We start from the raw sequence: 6673 nt of genomic DNA on the forward strand, positions 1-6673 counted from the left end.
CGCGTTCGCGGAAGAGGGGCCGCGTTCGCGAAGGGTAAACTGGGTAGAAGGAAATTGCTGGGGTCCAGGAACTGTTCTATGCGAACGCGTGGGACTTCACGCGAACGCGATGAAGGAGTTCTGTAGAGCTACGCGATCGCGAGGGTACAAACGCGAACGCGAAGGGGAAAAGGAGACTCAGCCCTCAGGGTCAAATAACCCTACGCGAACGCGGGGCTGCAACGCGATCGCGAAGAAAGAGGGAGTAAGGCATCGCGAACGCGGGATGAAGAATGCGATCGCGAAGAGGAAATGGGCTCTGCAACAGCTGAAGCAAAATCTGCTATTTTTCTAAGTGTAAAAACACCCCGAACCACCTCCAATTCACTCCCGAGCCCTCGGGGCTCCTAACCAATCACACACACTAACTCATAACATCCTACGAACTTACTCGAGCGATCAAATCGCCAAAATAACATCAAAATCATTGAATCAAGCCCCAAGATCATCATTTTCATTTCAAACTTCATAACTTCAAATTTTAGATATTTAGGTCCGAAACACGTCAAATGACATCCGATTTCGACCAAACTTTACAGAAAGGGCTTAACACATATTTAAGACTTGTACCGGGCGTCGGAACCAAAATACGAGCCCGATACCATAGTCTTTTGATCAATTTTCATTTCCATTTTCCTTAATAATTTCAGAAAAACAATTTCATAGAAAAATTCATTTCTCGGGCTCTCGACCTCGAAGTTCGACTCCGGGCATATGTCCGAGTCCCATATTTTTCTACGGACCCTCCGGGACCGCCAAATCACGGGTCCGGGTCCGTTTACCAAAAATGTTGACCAAAGTCAACTTTAATCATTTTAAAGCCACATTTTGAATTTTTTTTTCCACAGAATTTAACATATAAGCTTTCCGGCTACGCGCCCGGACTGCGCACGCAAATCGAGGCAAGCAAAAAATGAGGTTTTCAAGGCCTCGGAAGCACGGAAAAAGAGAGAAATCCGATGATGACCCTTTGGGTCGTCACAATAAACACAAACAAAATAATTTTTATTTTATTTATAATATAATTTTTCGACGAATGAAATCCCTGAAATATGTAACTTTGTCCCTAAGTGGGACACAACGAATCTAATGGTTAGAAATTTGAGCATGGCTAAAACAAGCTGCACAATTCAACGTGGTAGTATAATTTAGGTGTCCAAAACGAGAAAAAAAAAAAGAAGAAAAGAAAAAAAAAAGAAAAAAGAAAATGTAAAGACTACAACTTGGTACCTTGGTAGGCTCTAATATGATCGTTGTGACGCCGTTATGTATTGTCCATAACAACTATAGTCAAAGACCCATACGTAATCCTAGCACTCAATATTGGACAGTAGGCTCAAAGAAGCTCAACAATCTTTGTAATCGGCTCCAGCCTGCTGCAAAGCTGAAACTCAAGGAAGATAGCTGGTTCCTCTTAAAGACACCTTCCCTGGGCTCTATAGTCCTACTATCGGTAAGGAAAACACAATCGTAAGAGTAGATAGGAGATAGTAGTAACATTGAGCCCAGAAGGAGTTTGCATGACGGGGTTTGAAAGGGTCGTTCAATTTTTTGGAAAGCTGGCATAGGCTAAGAAGTTGAAGGGAGGAGTAGATTCTCTCTTACGGGAAGCGAGTAAAGCAAGTAAATTTTCAGTAAGGTAATGCTCTAATGTCCTGATATCTCCGTTACGAGGGAACTTGGAAATAGATATTGAATACTCCTGAAAGTGACTTGAATAATCACGTATAAACTATTGAAAAGGAACTTCAGTATGTGCAGTAGATATTTACATGTGCAAAAGCTTGATCATGCTTTTAGTTCAAGTAAATCAATGACCAAGAATGCACGGACAGAGTCATAGAGTAATACCCCATACAGTCTTTTTGTAGAATGAAGTCAATAGAACGAAATAAGCAAAACTAGTTATAAACACATCTTGATGAGGTTTTATTTGGATTTGGAGTGTATATCATTTTAGTCCGGCTTAAATACATGTTGTTCTCTTTCCATTAGGTTTATTGGATATTATCAAATAAGAGTTCCTCCCTTAACTCGAGAACATTAAATTGTTTCGCAAGAAACGCGCACAAAAGTTACTTTTTGAAAAATCCATTAATTTAGTATAAATATATTATTTTAAACAAATCTTTTTTAATAATGAAACTTTTCGAGTTCAAATTCCACCAATAACTACGTTTCTTTTTTTTCTTTTTCCACGTTTACTCGCAAGTCAATTCGCACGCAAAGGCATATATGGCTTTAAATTGCCATTTGAATTAACTCAAATAGCAAATTATAATGACTCTCACAATAGAAATATTACTTTATAATATGCTTATCTTTTTATATGCATATGATAACTAAGACTCGCTCTTAACTCGTAAAAATACTCTAATATTCATAGTTTAAGATAAATTCAGATAACATAGAATATTATAATTTCCGGAAAAAAATCATGAGACCAGACTCTGTACCTAATTGAATTCAATAGTATAACTTATGCTTCCAAATCTATAGCCCGTTTGGCCAAGCTTCTAAAATCAGCTTATTTTGAGAAGTGTTTTTCTCAAAAGTACTTTTAAAAAATACTTTTGGTGAGAAGTAGTTTGTGTTTGGCTAATTAATTAGAAAAGCACTTTTGAGCAGTAATTAGTGTTTGGCCAAGCTTTTGAAAACTGCTTCTAAGTGTATTTTCAAATGTGCTTTTGAAGAGAAGCTACTTTTTTCTGCTTCTCCAAAACTGCTTTTGCTTCTACTCAAAAGTACTTTTTTCATAAAAATTGTGTGAGGTACCACTTTTTAAAGTGGTATTTACTTTTTATCCAGCATTTTTAATGCTGAGCAAAAGTAGCCACTAGTCTATTCAAAATTAATATGAAAACGAGTATTACCCTTTTCTTCCTAAACGGAAATACGCCATTTTCATAGATCCATTCCTTACAGCTCCACTTTTCTTTTTGCAATTATTGATGATAAGTCATTGAAAAGTCATTTTAAGCTCTATATATATTGAGAACAAAAAAGGTTGACAGCATCTCATAGTCTCTTCTCCTTCTCCATTCTCAAAACTGCGTTCAGTGACCTTTGTAAGAAGCTGATTCAAACGTTGTAGGACTGACCTAGAAATACATATAGCGTGAAGAAAACCAAAGGATCAACATATATTTTTAATGTGTACGAAGAAGTAAGTTTGGTCAGAAGAAAACCAAAGGATCAACATATATTTTTAATGTGTATGAAGAAGTAAGTTTGGTCAGCTTTACACTACTACCAACAGTTAGGTGCTATAATGAGACAAATTAATATAATGAGTTCTCAGGAGGCCAATCGTTCCCAGTTTAGCTCACCCCTTTCCAAAAAAGCTTAAGAAATTCATGATGAATCAAACAGCACTTCAAACTCACTTGCAACACCACCAAGATCCACCAGACATAGGCAAAATGCAAATAGACGAACCTTCCCCACCCAAGTTCTACAGAAAACATTTCTACAGACACTGATTACCAGCGACTCCTCACTAACCATATATGATAACCAAATTTCTCACCAACATACAGTGGATTTATCCGATGAAACTGCTCCATCTGATAATAATCAAGATCTGTTTATTCCTTTAACAACAGATGATAAATCAAGGTTATACACTCCTTGGAAGTTCTCAGTCATTGTCAAAGTATTTTGTAACGACTCCCACGTTGGAATTGTCATGGAAATGGAAAACAAGAACTAAAAAGAAAGAAATGAAATGCAGACAAAAGAAAGACTCAATTTTCATTCCACATGAGCGATACATTGCTACAGTACTAAATATATAGACATAAAATAATCTACTATCCCTTAGCTGGCAGCCCTAACTAACCACAGGGGCTCAATTGCAAATAATATTAAAAGATGGGCTACATTATAATATCATATATTTTGGCATTCACTACATATTTGGAAAAAAAATAGGCCACCAACTATTAAGACAGAAACTCATTCTTTGTGGCAACCTTCGGACAAATGGCCCTCATCGACCTGGGTTCTGAGTTCTTTCTTATCAATTCCAAAAAGAAGAAAATATGCACAAAGCATTACCGAAGGTCCTTGGTTTATCCTGAACCACTTTCTTCTCTGTAGAGGCAGTGGAACCCAAATTCATAGCATCGAATACTCAATTAAAATATTCTACTATTTGGGCGCGGCTCCCTGAACTTCCAACTGAGTTCTATGATAGGGAGATTCTACAGCGTGTGGAATCTAAACTAGGTAAATTGCTAAAGGTTGACACTTGCACATCCACCACTACACGGGGACGGTATGCTCGTATATGCATCGAGGTACCACTTGAAAAGCCCCAAAATTCACACCTCCATATTGGCAACCATAAACAACCTATACAATACGAAGGCCTTAATCTGCTTTGTAAGGCTTGCGGAAGATTTGGACATGCTCTCACGCATTGTTCCTATCAACAACTTCCCAGCACATCTTGCAGCACTTCCATCTCACCCCCGTCATCAAGCACGCCTACTGCTACCAAATCTCATCAATCGGAGTGGCAAACCGTTAATTTTACAAGGAGGAATAACAACCGGATGCCCAAATATACAAGCTCTGCACTGAGAAATCCGTCGGCAGCGGACACCACCCCAGCTACAGCGGAAGCAGGTAAGTTCGCTATCCCTAATGGGCCAAATAAGGCCCAATCTAACCCTACTCACAAAAAGACAAATAGGCAGCCCACACAAAATTCTTTTAATAAATTTCTACACCTTTCAGAGGAAATGGATATCACTCCAATTATTAATGCACAATCTAATAGCCCAAAATCCTCTTCAGACGAGCCTGTTAGTAATCATATACAAGATGTGGATTATTCTGCCCGTCAGCAATCTTCAGAAAATAATGTTCTTTCAAATGGGCCCAATGTGCACTACTAGAATTCCGGAAAAAAGCGACCAATGTTGGTCTGTCAAGAAAAGCACCAACGTTGGTCTCTAACTTGGAGAAAATAATAAACTAATTATTTTAAATACATTAGCGACAAAGTTGGTCGCTATTTGTTTTAATAATTTCGTCAAAATGTTGACCGAACTGGTCAGACTTGCTTGGTCAAAGAAATACTGAGATTAGCGACCAACGTTGGTCGCTATTGGGGGACCCCACTTATTAAATTTTAATGATTATATATTATTTTAAAAAATTACAAAATATAAATAAATATAATTGAAAAATGAGCGACCAAAGTTGGTCGCTAATTAAAGGGTAAGTAGATAGAGACCAACTTTGCGCTAATATGGGACCTGTTATAAAATTTTAATAATTATAATTATTATTTAAAAAATTTATAAAATATAAATAAATATAATTCAAAGTTAGCGACCAAAATTGGTCGTTATAAAATAGAGACCAACTTTGGTCGCTAATATGGACCTGTTTAACAATTATATTATTATTTAAATATTATATAAAATATAAATAAATCTGATTTAAATTTAGCGACCGCTTTGTCGCTAATTTAAATTTAAAGTATAATTAGCGACAAAGTTGGTCTCTTTTCAGGTCAACATATGGTCAAAATTAAAAATCACTTTGTATTTACTAATCTAATATATATAAATGTAAGCCGTTAACACTTTTGTAACACAAGGGATGAATAGATAAAAATATACTCTAACATGCTATGCACTAAGTATAAGCTCATTAGGTAATATTATATCAATATAGCTTATGTATATATGTATAATATATATACTTACGTTGTACTATGCACTAGGTATAAGCGTATTAGGTAATATTATATCGAATATGGCTTATATATATGTAGTATATATAGTTACGCTGAACTATGCACTAAGTATAAGCGTATTAGGTAATATTATATCGAATATGGCTTATATATATATGCAATATATATAGTTACGTTGTACTATGCACTAAGTATAACCGTATTATGTAATACTATATCGAATATGGCTTATATATATGTAATATATATTATTACGTGCTGTACTATGCACTAGTATAGGGTATTAGGTAATTTATATCGAATATGGCTTATATATATATGTAATATATATATTTACGTTGACTATGCACTAAGTATAAGCGATAGGTAATATTTATCGAATATGGCTTATATATATATATGTAATATATATAGTTACGCTGTACTATGCACAAAGTATAAGCGTATTAGGTAATATTATATCGAATATGGCTTATATATATGTAATATATATAGTTACGCTGTACTATGCACAAGTATAAGCGTATTAGGTAGCGACCAAGTGTGGTCGCTATTCTGGTCAAACGTCAGAACTTAGCGACCAATGCTGGTCGCTATTTTGGTCAAAATAGTCAATACATTTTGGCTTACCAAAAAATAGCGACCAAGGTTGGTCGCTTTCTTCTTAAATACAGTAGCTAAAAAACGGGTTTTTCCCTCATATTCTCTTATTTTTTTCTCTCTCTTCTCTCTCTCCACACCCAAACTCCCATCCCCTTCCGTCTCCTCCATCGACGCCGCCGTCCCCCTCCACCCTCCACCCGCCGGAGGCAGCAACAGCTCCACGCCGGTGTCCTCACTGTCCAGGTAGGTTTCCTCTCTCCTTTCCTTATTTTTCGAAATACAACAGATTTATTTTAATTCTTTGTTTATTTGATTTGA

Source organism: Nicotiana attenuata, unplaced genomic scaffold, assembly GCF_001879085.1.
Source record: "Nicotiana attenuata strain UT unplaced genomic scaffold, NIATTr2, whole genome shotgun sequence".
In the NCBI taxonomy this organism is placed as follows: domain Eukaryota; kingdom Viridiplantae; phylum Streptophyta; class Magnoliopsida; order Solanales; family Solanaceae; genus Nicotiana; species Nicotiana attenuata.